The sequence below is a fragment of the Oncorhynchus masou genome, unplaced genomic scaffold (genome assembly GCF_036934945.1).
Source record: "Oncorhynchus masou masou isolate Uvic2021 unplaced genomic scaffold, UVic_Omas_1.1 unplaced_scaffold_2554, whole genome shotgun sequence".
NCBI lineage: Eukaryota > Metazoa > Chordata > Actinopteri > Salmoniformes > Salmonidae > Oncorhynchus > Oncorhynchus masou.
In genome coordinates this window covers 32,189-48,685 of record NW_027016838.1, presented here as the reverse complement: position 1 = coordinate 48,685, position 16,497 = coordinate 32,189, and the positions used below count along the sequence as shown (strand labels likewise).

The following is a 16,497-nucleotide window of genomic DNA, read 5'->3' as shown; positions in this document are numbered from 1 at the left end:
CAATGTACAATCTGCCAGATATGGAGTTGGACCTGTAATAGCCTCAGTATTTCCCACGCACCTAGCTGATTCAGAACTCCTATACTGGGACAGCCTTTCGCTAATGGTTCAGAAGACCTACTCTGTTGTCAAGACCAAACTCAAGGAAGCTCTTGGCCACAAGCAATCTCTTTCAGACACATGTGAATGCTTGCCCTAGGAAGCCTGGTGAGAGCTTGGATGTGTACATTGCTGACATCACTCGTTGGTTCTGGAGGCCTTCCCAGACTATGACCACAAGGCACAGGAAGGGGTGAAGTTTTACCACTGCGGCCGGATTGGACCCAGCCTTGCAGGCGAAGATTCATGGAGCGGAGGACATCGGTGATGCCCAGCTCGTCGCAAGTTTCTTTGAAAGAACTTGTGCAGATCTCCAACTACATGCTGCATACCCGCCAGTGGCACAGACCCCAGACTAGGTTGCTATGTTTTGTTCTAATGACACAGATGAGAAGCTCCTTCATGCTGACTCTCACTGTGAACGCCCAATTTTTCAGTTTTTGATTTGTTAAAAAAGTTTGAAATATCCAATAAATGTCGTTCCACTTCATGATTGTGTCCCACTTGTTGTTGATTCTTCACAAAAAAATACAGTTTTATATCTTTATGTTTGAAGCCTGAAATGTGGCAAAAGGTCGCAAAGTTCAAGGGGGCCGAATACTTTCGCAAGGCACTGTACTTGCCATCTTTGAGGGAATTGAAGTGTCTGCTCTTCTTGACACAGGATCAACCATTTCCATCATCAGTGAGGATTTCAGAACTTCACATCCAGCTCTGAAAAAGCGCCCCGTGAAGACATCCTTTGCTTGCTCTGTCAATGGACAATGTTTGAACAATGTTTGGACATTCCCTGGACTTTGTCATTATGCATTTCCCCTAGGGAAAGAACAACTCAAGCATGAGTTTCAAGTTGTCAGAGGGGCCCACCATTCAGTGATACTAGGCTTGGTTTCCTGCAACAGCAACATGCCCTACTGAATATCAGTTGTGGAAGACATGCTGTACCACATCACCTTCCCTGGATGTTGCTGCACCCTCTATGAAGATAGATGACTTGTCTCCATGCTGCTGTGCTGTTTGTTGCTACTTGGCTACCTGCCAACCTTTTTAGTTTTACTTTAATAACAGTTTAATCAAAATCTGCATTTAACACATTTAACAACGTCTTATTTTTTTCTTCACTCTACTCTCTTCATTCAACTTTTTCACCCCGGATGCTTTATCTGGACATGGTTCTACAGGACCTCCACCAGCCGAAAAAGCTAAGTAGTAACATCTAACTGCAGTCGCTGTACTCATAATATACAGGAGATCTATCGCCTTATGGTGAGGATAGCCGTGTTGCAAGCCATCTTCAGATGCAATTGTTAGGCTCTGACAAATTGAAAACCCTAGTCATTTGCGATGCCATTACCCGCAATATTAGACTTAAAAATCATCATCCAGCAATCATACACTGTTTACCAGGGAGCAGGGCGGCAGATGTAAAGGCTAACTGAAAGAGGGTGCTGGCTAAGTCTAAAACTGGTGAGCATAGAGAGTATGGGGATATTGTTATCCACATTGTTTCATCCTAACATCGTTGGTACCAATCAGAGGTCACCAAGCGCAACATAGCTTCAGCGTGTAAATTCTCTAGAAAGATGTGTCGGCATCGAGTAATTGTCTCTGGCACCCTCCCAGTTAGGGGGAGTGATGAGCTCTACAGCAGAGTCTCGCAACTCAATTGCTTGTTGAAAACTGTTCTCTCTCTCTCTCTCCTTCCTCACCTGCTGTCTTGACCTCCTAATGCTCGGCTACAAAAAAAAAACGTATATTTACTCCTGAGGTATTGAGCGGTTGCACCCTCTACAATAACTGTGATTATTATTTGACCCTGCCGGTCATCTTTGAACATCTTGAAGAACAATTATAATCACCCAGCACAGCCAGAAGTGGACTGGCCACCCCACAGAACCTGGTTCCTCTCTTGTTTTCTTCCTAGGTCACTGCATTTCTAGGGAGTTTTTCCTAGCCACCATGCCTCTACATCTGCATTGTTTGCTTTTTGGGATTTTAGGCTGGGTTTCTGTATAATGATGTGCTGATGTAAAAATGGCTTTATAAATACATTTGATTGATTGAGACTAACTTGTCGTCCGCTCAAGTTCAGTCACTGAAATCGCTTCTCAAGAAGTACACAGACGTCTTCTGCAAGAGTTCAGAAGGCCAAGGTCAAACAGGCCTAATAAAACATTGTGTCCGCACTGGCAATGCCATGCCTGTCAAACATCGTGCCTACCGTGTGACACCAGACCAAAGGCAGGAAATATAGAACCAAGTTGACAAACTCTTGAAGACAGTTGTAATCGGAGGAAGCAACATTCTTTAGGCTGCGCCAGTAGTTCTGACCCCAACAAGGACAGATCCTGGCGTTTCTGTTCGGATTACAGAAAGCTAAATATTGTGACTATCAAAAGATTCTAATCCACTACAGCGAGTTAACGATGCCTTGGATGGGCTGTCTGGCTCTGACTTGTTCTCAACAGTGGATCTTCAGCATGGGTACTGGCACGTGGAGCAGAAGGATCGAGAAAAGACAGCATTCGCAAAAGAGGTGGTGAGCTGTATACCAATGAGGTGAGCTGACCAATGCTCCAGTGACATTCAAGAGAGTAATGAAGTATGTCCTGTGAGGCCTCCGATGAAAAACTTGTACTTGGATGATGTCCTCATCTACATCCGTTCCTTCGAGGAACACCTGCAGCACCTGGAAGAAATCCTCTCCCGATTCCAAGGGTACTATTCCTAGAGCAAATCGTGTCCAAAGATCGAATTCATCCAGAACCAAGTAACGTGCAAAATGTGAAGGACTGGCCTACTCACACATCCACAGAAGTGAGAGCCTTCCTGGGACTCTGTGGATATTACCATATAGTTTATCACAAACTTTGCACACCATGCTGTACTGTTAAATATGCTGACTGAAAATGTTCCACTCTAGTGGACTTAAGCATGCCAAGATGCATTCTCCTACCTGAAACACTCCTTGTCAGCGCCTCCCATAGTTGTCTTCCCAGACTTCACGCAGCCATTCTACCTTTACACAGAAGCATCCTGCTCTGCGGTGAGCGCTGTGCTTGCCCAAAAAGAGGAAAGGCGTGAGACTGCTGTTGCTTATGCTAACCATGTACAAGAAGCTTTTACAGAATAAAAATATTCTAAGACCCCGCTCTCCTTTCGGAAAAGCTGACCACGACTCCATTTTGTTGCTCCCTGCGTACAGACAGAAACTAAAACAAGAAGCTCCCGCGCTGAGGTCTGTTCAACGCTGGTCCGACCAATCTGATTCCACACTCCAAGACTGCTTCCATCACGTGGACTGGGATATGTTTCGTATTGCGTCAAACAACAACATTGACGAATACGCTGATTCATTAGAACGTGCGTTGAAGATGTCGTTCCCATAGCAACGATTAAAACATTCCCAAACCAGAAACCGTGGATTGATGGCAGCATTCGCATGAAACTGAAAGCGCGAACCACTGCTTTTAATCAGGGCAAGGTGACCGGAAACATGACCGAATACAAGCAGTGTAGCTATTCCCTCCACAAGGCAATCAAATAAGCTAAGCGTCAGTATAGAGACAAAGTAGAATCGCAATTCAACGGCTCAGACACAAGAGGTATGTGGCAGGGTCTACAGTAAATCACGGATTACAAAAAGAAAACCAGCCCCGTCACGGACCAGGATGTCTTGCTCCCAGGCAGACTAAATACATTTTTTGCCCGCTTTGAGGACAATACACTGACACGGCCCGCTACCAAAACATGCAGACTCTCCTTCACTGCAGCCGACGTGAGGAAAACATTTAAACGTGTTAACCCTTGCAAGGCTGCAGGCCCAGACGGCATCCCCAGCCGCGCCCTCAGAGCATGCGCAGACCAGCTGGCTGGTGTGTTTACGGACATATTCAATCAATCCCTATCCCAGTCTGCTGTTCCCACATGCTTCAAGAGGGCCACCATTGTTCCTGTTCCCAAGAAAGCTAAGGTAACTGAGCTAAACGACTACCGCCCAGTAGCACTCACTTCCGTCATCATGAAGTGCTTTGAGAGACTTCCTGACGGGCCGCCCCCAGGTGGTGAGGGTAGGCAACAACATCTCCACCCCGCTGATCCTCAACACTGGGGACCCACAAGGGTGCGTTCTGAGCCCTCTCCTGTACTCCCTGTTCACCCACGACTGCGTGGCCACGCACGCCTCCAACTCGATCATCAAGTTTGCGGACGACACAACAGTGGTAGGCTTGATTACCAACAACGACGAGACGGCCTACAGGGAGGAGGTGAGGGCACTCGGAGTGTGGTGTCAGGAAAATAACCTCACACTCAACGTCAACAAAACTAAGGAGATGATTGTGGACTTCAGGAAACAGCAGAGGGAACACCCCCTATCCACATTGTTGGAACAGTAGTGGAGAGGGTAGTAAGTTTTAAGTTCCTCGGCGTACACATCACAGACAAACTGAATTGGTACACCCACACAGACAGCATCGTGAAGAAGGTGCAGCAGCGCCAAAAGCACTCACAAACTTCTACAGATGCACAATCGAGAGCATCCTGGCGGGCTGTATCACCGCCTGGTATGGCAACTGCTCCGCCCACAACCGTAAGGCTCTCCAGAGGGTAGTGAGGTCTGCACAACGCATCACTGGGGGCAAACTACCTGCCCTCCAGGAAACCTACACCACCCGATGTCACAGGAAGGCCACAAAGATCATCAAGGACAACAACCACCCGAGCCACTGCCTGTTCACCCCACTATCATTCAGAAGGCGAGGTCAGTACAGGTGCATCAAAGCTGGGACTGAGAGACTTACAAAGAAGACTGTGAACGTTCCTAAATGGCCGAGTGTTTTAATTTGCTATGGCAAGACCTGAAAATGGTTGTCGAGCAATGATCAACAAAAAATGTATTTAACTAGGCAAGTCAGCTAAGAACACATTATTATTTACAATGACAGCCTAGGAACAGTGGGTTAACTGTCTTACTGAGGGGCAGAACAACAGATCTTACCTTGTCAGCTCAGAGATTCGATCTGGCAACCTTTCAGTTACTGGACCAACGCTCTAACCACTAGGCTACCTGCCGCCTGACGAGCTTGAAGAATTTGGAAAAGAATAATGGGCAAATATTGTACAATCCAGGTGTGCAAAGCCCTTACAGACTTACCCAGAAAGACTCACATCTGTGATTGTTGCCAAAGGTTATTTTAACATGTATTGACTCAGGGGTATGAATATGTATGTAAAGTAGATATTTCATTTTAAATAAATTTTCAAAAAAATATTGAAGTCATTTTCACATTGCCATCATGGGGTATTGTGTTTAGATGGGTGAGAAAATAATAATATTTCATCCATTTTGATTTCAGGCTGTAACACAACAAAAAATGGAATAAGCCAAGGGGTATGAATACTTTCTGAAGGCACTTTATGTGCTTGTGGTGCAAGATTACTTTTCAAAGTACGTCAACCTCTGTGCCATGAAAGACCAGCACTGTCTCTTCAAGAACTTTGTCAGCAAACATGACATACCAGAAACCTTGAACACTGACAAAGAACATCAGTTTGAGGCAGACATCGTCCGAGACCTTTGCCAGTTGCTGGGAGTTAAGAAGACCAGAACCAGATCCTATCATCCACAATGTGATGGGATGGTGGAACAATTTAAAATCGGACACTCATCAATCTCCCAACCAAGACACTGCCCCAACAGCCTGGTGACGAGTGCCTCAACCAACTTTCCCTGTCCTACAACACCAGCACTCCCTCTACAACGGATTTCTGCCTGACACATGGTCTGACACATGGTTGAAAAGCTGAAGAAGATGTCAGCCAAGCTACTGTTCCCCTCTGGACTGCAGCGGGATCGCCAGCAGATTATACAGCTCAACTCACCGACATGGTACAGTCTGCCCATTGGATCTCCCACACAGAACAGAGAACATGCTCACTTTCAACAAAAACGCAACTACGACGAATGTCATGCACATTCTCTACAACGCAGGAGACCTTGTATGGCTTAAAGACCCTGCAATAGCACGTCAGAAGCTTTCACATCACTGCAAAGGTCCCTTTGATGAGTGCCTTGGATCTACAGAAGAGGACCCTGGTGTAATCTACAGGGTCAGATTGGTCCAGCAGGTACCTAACAAGACCCAAGTGATCCACTAAAATTGTTTGAGACCGTACACCTCACCTGTACCCCGACCTGGAACAAATGAGCCTGTGGAACACTTACCTGCACCTCCTCGACCTCTGACCCTGACAGTCTTGTCAGGTGCCTTACCCTTCAGATCCTAGGAACACTACTTACCTGAGACGTCCCTGGATCCCCCTGTGCCTCACCAGGTCCCTTGTCAGGACCCCTCTTGCCCAGCCCATTAGACATTGACCCACCTGACCCCTCAGGAGACCAGATGTCTACACCTCAACCAGCATAGACAGACAGGCTGCAACTGGAGCAAAGTTCGACTGAGCACCCAGGTTGCCGTCGAGTTAGTCTCTTAATAAGTGACAGGGGAGTCTATGTACTGAAGTGAGAAGTCTACAGATCTTTGGACCTCCAGCAATTTCTTATCGAATGTAGAAACAGGGATGTTTCTCTAGGGGGCGGGGGGAAGAAATGTAAGATTATTGTAGGAGAGTTATTTTCTAAGCTGTTGTTAATCCACTGTTGTTAGTTATACAGTGTGGTGAATTGGAATGGTAATTGATTATCTACCTTGCAACTACTTTGCGCTATTCTGATTTGGTCAGATGTTTGTTAATTGTTGTTAGAGAACTGGAATAATGGCAGTTAATGAATGCTTGTAACAGTGTTCAGTTAAAGATTTTAAAAAACAAAGAGTAATCAGTCTCCATCCAGTTTGTATCCACAAAGAGAGTCATCCATCCACCATTGAAAGAACCATCAAATTCCATTAGTTTGTGGAACTATGTTTCCATCCACAGCTTTTATGTAAGTCACACCGTATAAAAAAAGTCATGACAGCTGTGATGGAAACAGGACGTTTCGGTACAATTACAATAAATGACGACAGATCATTTGTTCGTTTGACATTGTGGGCTATTTTTGTGTCGGTCAAATTAATTATGCAAAAAAAAGGCAGTGGAAATATCTTTTGTGCAAATATTGATATAATAACCATCATATCCAAGAAAACTTGGAGTCACGCAATGATATGGTGTGTGATCCACTACCACTTGGTTATTGTGGGAAGTTTATAGAGCTGCAACGGGCCTGGCCTCACTTTCCATGGTTATGGTCCCAGGAACTGACACCGCCACTCATTTTGATCACACACATTTCAGCAACATGCTACAGATTAAATCAATTATGATGAACTTCCCAGGGTGGTGAAAGTGCACGGTGATGAGCTTGATGCTACTTTCCAAGAAATATCGAGGGGGTTATTCTGGTGACATGATGATAGATGCTTGACTACCGTTTGACAGATAAAAATCCATAATAATCTCATAATGTAGACTACCCCCATCCTCACTGGACCTGCCAGCTGTTGGCTAGAGCACACGTGCCAAGACCAGAGTAGGCACATTTGCTATTTAATGCAACATTTTGTGACAAAACTATCGATAGAGTTAAAAATGTGATGGAAACACATTGAACTTGAGATTTAAAAAACAAAAATGTTTGTGAAAAAGTACATTTTGTCATCATGCACTGATTTGTATTGCGGATACAAGTCCATTTGGTGGAAACACCACTGGTGGGAAAATTTGAAAAAAGATTTTAGAATATTCACATGAAAATCTGATGCCAATTGGTTTCAAACCTACAGTAGATACTGTATGGAATCACTTGGAATTTCCTGGATATTACGTTTCTGGATATGACTTATTATCAGAAACAATCATCAACAAATCAGATCTGTACATTTGTATTGCACTGATGTAGTCTTATGATTAAGAGTTGAGAAAGAGCTAGTGTGTCTTTTAAATGAGAAAAGTGTAACCTGTGCTGGTTTCTGCCAGGAACCCATGGAAGAAGATCTCCTCGATCCAGTTCTGCAGTTCACAGTCCTTCTGGACGTCTGAGTCACAGGTGTAGTAGTGACCAATCACATTGTGAACAAACCTATACAAAACCACAGGACAACATCAGGTATTAGCAAAACACGATGACAAAACACAGGACTGTTCCACCAGTTAGGTGCCTTATGAGTAGGGTAACTTGGTGATTTTTATGTTAACATTGTCATAAAGAGCACATGTTAGACTAATTTAAAAAATATATCAGAGGTTAAATAAAAAATTAAAACAATTATAGTAAGTGCCTATTAAGTGACAAACAAAGTAACAGGGTTGACCGTAAGTGTTTTGACGATTGTATCTTAAATCAGCCATAAATCTCATGGTGACAGGGAATGGAAGCTTGTTCTATGCAACAGGGAGGGGCAATTACATTTTTAATATATTTAACTAGGCACAGATGACAGCACAAGAAGGTAGAGACAACAATGCATCACGCAAAGCAGCCACAACTGTCCTTAAGTGTCCATGATTGAGACTTTGAATGATGAGATGGAGATATAACTGTCCTGTTTGAGTGTTTGTTGCAGCATGTTGCGGTCGCTAGCTGCAGCGAACTGAAAAGACGTGCGACCCAGGAATGTCAGCTTCATTTAAAAATAATAATAAATGTGAAAACATTTGCAGCCTGTCTGTCTATGGGTAACTGGGTTGAAGTGTTATGCTTTTGACATCTCGTCAAATTGTTATGATTTGACTAGATGTTCAGTGTTTCTGGTTCACCATTTTAAAAATAGTTCAATTCACTTAACAGGATTGGTCTTAAAATTAGGAACAGTTTTTAAAAAACGTAATTAATCACTAATCATGTGAAATATATAATAATCTTCAGAAATTACTTCATCAAAGCAACAAAATAACTAAAGCTTTAAAATGGTGAAAAGTTGTAGAAATGTGGAGGTTAAGTGGGTTAAAATCTTCCTAGAAGTCACAGAGGATGCACAGAGGGACATGTTAAAATGCAGATTTTTTTTCACGTTAACAACACTTTATTAATATAAAAAAATGTATTGAATTTTCCATGAGGTCTGTTTAATATAGCTTTAATATAACAGGCTTAAAAAATATCAAAGGTACACAAAAGACACTCATTTCATGGAATGACCCAGCACCGATATTATGGGCTACATTGTCATAGTGCAAAAGAGCACAAATTTTTGCAAAAAAGACCGTAAGCCTCATTATAATCTGGCAGCATGATTTACTTTGGAGGAACGAGTAGACTACAGTTTAGTAAACTGAGCAAAAATGTAGCTGCATGAACCTTATAATGCACAAATCTAATTGTGCTGTCAAATTGACAGATCCTGGATTTTTTTTTCACCACAAAACTCAAGAGACCTGTACACAAACTACCTGTGAACGATGTCCCACAACCTGAGTCCATCATCCCTGTAGAGGAAGTTGGGGATTGACTCCAGACCACGTGCTGTGATGTCCTCCGGCATACAGAGGGAGCTGTAGGTCAATGAGGCCACAGCTTTCTTCAGGAACTCCATCATCCCTGGACCTCCGACACTGGCATTCTTCAAGATGGGTTAAAGGGATAGTTCACCTTTTTTTAATCATGGCATAATCTATTTCAAAGAGCAAAATATCCACCCTTGTCTAAAGTTGTTTTATTTATTTATACAGTTTTTTTTTATTGCAAAAATGTGCTGTTTCCATCAAGCCTGATGGGTAATTCAGCCTCATGATGGTTGGATGGAAACATGGTTTATGTAACCAGTGAGAAAAACCTGTCACTTCTCTCCTTGTGTCATATAATTGGACATGCAGTTGGGTTCTAATGGCGATCAGTGTTTTAAATATCAAACAGGGTTATCAATGACAGAACTTGTTAATGACAGATGCCAGGGCAGCTCTGTGGTTTAAGCGACAAAGACAGGTTGCCTGATATCACACAAATGATGCACACACATAGATGGGGCAGATGTCTGTGTGTTATGAGTCTGAACGGTCAGATAGCAACAGTGACAAGAAGCTACCATGTGGGGAATCGCAGGTGGCTTGTTTCAGCGAGTTGCATTTTGTCCTTGATACCATGTCTTGTTTTCAGGTGTTTTAACTTATCACATCTATGCTAATGTGGCTATGCTAATATGGATACAATTCTCTATCTAGCCAACAACTGTAACGATATATTTGAGAGACAAGTGCTTATTGTGCAAATGTATTTATGTTTTCAATAAACATTTGGAGACAAAATAGAGTTAAAGTTGCCAACAATCCTTTGGCATTGACATTTGTTTTGCCCTCAAATTGCGCATACATCGGTTTTGTTGCTAAACAACCCTCCCGTTTAGGACTGAGAGGTTCACAGAGATGTATCACAACAATGCCTGACACTTCAGCCTGATGATCAATTTACTCTACCGCCTGATGACAGTTCAGCCTGATTTTTACTCTACCGCGGCATGTGACAGTTCAGCCTGATGATCACTTTACTCTACCGCGGTATGTGTCGCTAGGCAACGCCTGACAGTTCAGCCTGATGATCAATTTACTCTACCGCGGTATGTGTCACTAGGCAACGCCTGACAGTTCAGCCTGATGATCACTTTACTCTACCGCGGTATGTGTCGCTAGGCAACGCCTGACAGTTCAGCCTGATGATCAATTTACTCTACCGCGGTATGTGTCACTAGGCAACGCCTGACTGTGTCACTAGGCAACGCCTGACGATCACTTTACTCTACCGCGCGGTATGTGTCGCTAGGCAACGCCTGACAGTTCAGCCAGATGATCAATTTACTCTACCGCGGTATGTGTCGCTAGGTGTACATCTCAAAACGATAACCAGCTCAGTATCAAATGTGTTACAGGCTTTGATTTTCCCATTTATGTTTTGAGGTTGGACTTTAGCACATACAGTATAGCTCGTTAGCATGTAGGGCGCACTGATTGGTGCCACCTCATTAGACAGTATGTGTTACACCTGTGCTGGTTGCCATCTTGTTAATGGGAAGGTGTTTCACGGTGCTGGCCCAGGTGCTATTTAAGAATGGGTGGCCCAGGGCTCCAGATGTCTTGAGATATGTGGAGGGTCAACACCTTTAGGTGTGGTGCTCCCTATATGAGTTCTAGAGAAATATTCCTTTGTCTGATTTTCGTTTTTCTCCACCTTTTTGGTTTGCTTCCTGTCTGTAAGTTTGATGTGGGTTTTTCTTTTGTTTGCCTCTTCTTGGGCAAATTTTGTCGGAGCTCATGGTGGGTGTCTTTTAGGTTCCAGTTGTTGTTGCTCGTCAACTTTCAGTGGACACCCCCATGAGTGTCTTTCAGAAGCCCTCCTAAAACCCCACCTGTTTTGTTTTGGTCATTGGTCAGTGACTCTGTTAGTTCCCCCTTCTGTTTGAGCGACATTTTTGCTGGGGAACGTAACAAAAGTTATGATTGTATAATCGTATAGTGTTTAGAAGGCCTTATTTTAAATGAGTATCTTAATTAAATCAGCCATTGTTTACTCCGAACACTTTTTAAACAAGTTAGCTGGTAATTTAGGAACGTCCAGATTAATCATTTTTGGAGAATGTAACAATGCTAGTGGAAATGGATTGTATCAGCGGTGCATTTATAAGTATGCAGAAAGCAGGGTGCTTATTTTTTAACACAGAGCTCTCTTATGCTTTTGAATCAGTTTCCACTAGCATTGTGACATTCCACGTGTATTAACGTATTATAGAACATTATAAGAATGGAATAGGCAGTACCTTTGTGAACAGCCCATTCTCTGATATGAGGGCCTGTCTAGCTAGAGTGTTGATCTGCAGAGTGTAGCGGAAGTGAGAGATCAGGAGCTATGGAGAAAGATGGAACGATCATACATGAAATTCACACCTAAAAATGCTATGTATTGTACTGTACTACAAACAACCTACTGCTTCTTTCATTTACAAAAAATACATACAATGAATACATTTATTTCCAAATACTTCAGGTTCTCTTAATCAGGTTAAAAGTATTGAGTTCATAGGAAAATGAAAACTCACACAACTGTAGTGTTAAAACAGTTGAAAACATACTCAGTGTCTGCATGCACAGCAGTAGGTATGTACCTTGTAGATGGGATGCACCATTGGTAGGTTACGCAGTGTGTCGACACGGCGAACACCTCAGCCAGCAGGTGAGTCCTCAGCAAGTGAAAGTTCAGCTCATGTTCCGCGAAGTCAGCGTTCCTCACAAAGATCTTGGCCAGGAGCCAGTCATACTCGGAGTCAGTAGGAAGGAAGATGGGGTTGTCTTCTCCAGGCTCCTGCTTCAGCTGTGAAAGGAAGCAGAACAATCATGGCTTGCTTCATTAATTGAGAATGTGTATATTGTTACAATTTAAAGAAATACGGAAGTTTTAATAGTTGTTTTCTTAAAATGAGTGTTGTCTGTATGGTTCATGCAGACATAGGATATAACATCAATCATGAAACCCCCAAATCCTTAGTTTTAGGCTAACAGTATATGCTTTTGCTCATGCTTTTTTGCTTTCTGGTTAGTTTATTAATTTCTGAGCAATATTTATGCCCATTTATGGGACTCCTTTTGGTTCAAGAGAACTCCCAGTGGCAAACATTCTGTTAAGATGATTTAGTTTGGGTTTCGGAAGTAAAGATCTCATTCTTATGTGAGATGTACCTGGATTGCGATGGGAATGAGCTTATCTTCTGGGGTCACATAGAGCAAGCAGAGAGGAGCAGCCAAGAAGTGCTGTTTCCCGTGGATCACGTTTGCTGTCACTCCATGTAGACGCTTGTAGTCAACCAGGAAGATGTTGCCTTTCTGTTTAGGTTAGGACATTAATGAGTTAGGGAGGAAGATGTTGCCAACAACACCACCATGCCAAAGGAAGTGTACTGACACAATGTACAACATATTGTACTGTACTACACACTAGAGTAATAACAGAACGATGAATGACATACATTACTCCATTTTTACAAACCTGAATTTCTGCTTCAAGGTTTTTTCCGAAAAGGGAAGCCTTCACCATGTCTTCTGTGATGGGGAAGTTCTCTGGAAGCTTGGAGCAGCGATGGATCATCATGGGGTTGAGGCCGTTCAGAAGCTGGTACCCAAAAAACTCATCCTCCTTCCAGTTCTTTTCAACATATTCTAGAAGAAAAAAAATGATCATGTGTAAAATGAAACTCTTTTCAAAATCATAATGAGATGCTAATGATTCCAGTGAGCTATTTGAATGCTGCCTTTTTTAAAGGCTGAGACCAACTTACCATAGACGTCAGTCTTGTGTCCATTGAAAACGTGACTGAGTTCATCTAGGCTCTTCCATTGTTTCTTGTTGGTGGAATGGGTTTCTAGTTTGAGTGACAACAATCTGCCAGGATAGAGGAGGAACTTGACTTCAACATGAGAATGATGGTGCAGTTGATTAGAGAATGGTGCTAACAATGCCAGGATGTCCCCCAGGGCTCTGTGCTCGGTCCACTACTCTTCAACATCCTCCCCCTAGGGTGATCGACTCATTCACAGGCCACATATCCTTAATATTATGTGTCAATCGGCATTTGATTTGGTGAGAAGTTCAGCTATTTGGTTATAATGTCTGCTAAATGGGCTTGTTGTTTGATACGATTTCAGGCATGATTTGAGTGGCTAAAAACAAATTCATTTAGGAAAACCTTGCCTGACGGTGTTATTACTGGCATAATTCCTATAATCCACGTTCCACCACAAACCTGATGGCCACATTCCCAACATCTCAGAATATCACAATTACCTGAACTGGTGTAGGACAATCACATCTCATCTCACCGTAAAGGAAGTATTTTTAAAGGTGTGTTGGAGATATGCCAATAGAGATTAATAAATATCTAATTAATTTCCTGGTGCTGCCTCTTATGGTTCTCAACCTGGTTTCCATGTTCCCCTGGGTATACTTGGCCTATACTCAGGTGGTACTTGTGAAGACTCACAAGAGCATAGACCTACAGGTAAAATGCACACAAGGGGGTATACTTCAGGGGTACTCTGGGAAGAGCAAAACGTGACTGTTTTACAGTAAGCAAAACCATTTTGAAAACCAGTGCTCCAACTTACGCTTCGATTGCTGTGAACTTGAACTCCAAGTCCTTGGTGAAAGAGAAGCGGACCTCAGCAGGGAGATCAGAAGCGCTGTCAACTTTCATTATTTCAGGTAGACCCTCGGCATATATACTCCAGCTGAAGGGAATAGACATGGTAAATCAAGACGGGATACACAGCCTGTCGTTCACCATTACATACAAAATGGTAGCTTAGGTGACTTCACATGAATGTATCTGTGTTTAAGAGTTATTTGGTTTTTTTGAGTTTAGAGTTTATAGTTTAGAAAAAAATGATGTGTCATTCCACAAATGCTACAACTATACACTACCATTTTTTTTATACATTGTGGACCACTCAAATTGAGTTGAGACACTAAAAACAATCATAGTCAAACATGGTACAGTAGAGGTGCGATCTATAATATATTACATCTGTACGCATAAACAAACATATGTACATAAATGGACAAAAAGGCACTTATAAAATAGTCTCCATTGGAGGATAAGTTGCATTTACATAATTGTTACTTGAAGATGTCGTAATTTATTATTTTCATCTAGACTGTTGAAATAATATTTTTGACTGGACAGCTGAGGAAACACATCCTCTCGAATGTTGTTGTGTAACCCACAGTGAAGCAAGACATGAGCATCTGTTTCAATGGAACCATTGTAAAAACAAAACAAGTACATAGATGTTTAAGGGAGTGTTTGTGTATCGACCAGTCTCAACAGCGAGAGGGGTCACTCCACATAAAACATGTGCAGGAGAGCTTCGATATTGCTGGGATAAAACTGTACGTACATAGGGCTCAGTCCCAAACAAGGCTATTATAGTTCTTTTGTTTTTATTTTTTATATTTAAACAAAGAAATAATAATAAGCTGTTTAGTTTCAATTCCTTTTCAGACTTGATTTTCTAGTTTAGATTCTGTTTTCCTTTGATTAAAAACATTTCTATTTCATTTTTGTATTATTTTGGTTTTAGTTTTTGTGTAAGGGACAGAAAGTAGTCTGGGCGTGGGAGGCTAGAAGATATTTATGTGTTGTTGGACTATAGTTTCAGTGTTTTTGGGGGATTTCACTTCTTGCCACTGGGGGGCAGTTTTAAATAAGGTGATGGGTCAGGTCATAGTCTCGGTTATATTTAAATTATGAAGTCAATCTCAATGTGACTTGCCCATGTTAACAGCAATCCAATGCTTTTATTTAACCTTAATAGTCAAAACCACATTTTATTGGACACATACACATGTTTAGCAGATGTTATCGCGGGTGTAGTGAAATGCTTGTGTTCCTAGCTCCAACAGTAAGTAGTATCTAACAATTCACAACAATACACACATCTAAAAGTAAAATAATGGAATTAAGAAATATATAAATATTAGGATGAGCAATGTCGGAGTTGCATTGACTAAAACACAGTAGAAGAGAATACAGTATATACATGAGATGAGTAAAGCAGTATTTCAACATTATTAAACTGACTACCATATGAAGAATAAAGTACCTTTACCTGACAGAAAGAGGGGGAAAAAACATCAAATTAAGTCATTGCACATGTGTTAGCTACTAATAGCTAGTAAAAGTGGTGCACTAGCTGCCTATTTGAAACGTCGCCATTTTTCTGGCAGAATTTACCCATCCGATTCAGAACTTTTAAAAGCCATTTCGATTTTTGCCCAAAGTTTAGTAGAAAAACAAACTACAACTGAACATAATTTGATGTTTTTTGTTTTAGTTTGTTTTCGAGGCAAAGATAATAGTTTCAGTATAGATATTTCAAATTTCTTAATTTTATTTCAGTTTAGGAAATAGTTTTTTCATGATTAATTTTTGTTTTAGTTTAATATAATAACTTTGGTCCCAACAGTGTGTTTAAAAAGACAGTAGGTGCACATTTTGTTACTTTCGTGTTTGTACCACTTCAGTTCATTGCTCTTTAAAAGTGCTGATTCAAAAGCATGTGGATGTTGTTTTGAATTGTTTCTGCATCTTAGGTGTTGAGTTTCAAGATCTCAGAACCAGCCTCTCACCGGTACACCTTTTGCCGACTCTGCAGCTCCTTCTTTCTCTCTTCTATGGCCTCTGGCCAGGTCTCATTGAATATCAGTTTACCTTATCAACAAAATGCCATAAAGTGTGATTATTTTCATGTTTTAGGGGGATTGATCAACATCTTAAACCATTTAAAGTATATCCACCATTATTCCATAAAACTGGCCCGTTTGACACATTTCATAATAAACTACAATGACATTCAGCGAGCTGATGTATAATAGGCACAGCAGGTCTACTCAGAACTTAACCTAGACAATGATCTATA

The 16,497-nt window shown here is 41.9% G+C and overlaps 1 pseudogene; it reads right to left on the bottom strand.

Annotated features, from left to right (window-relative positions):
- LOC135539223 (hydroperoxide isomerase ALOXE3-like) overlaps positions 1 to 16,497 on the bottom strand; it is a 31,885-nt pseudogene that overhangs the window by 3,201 nt on the left and 12,187 nt on the right.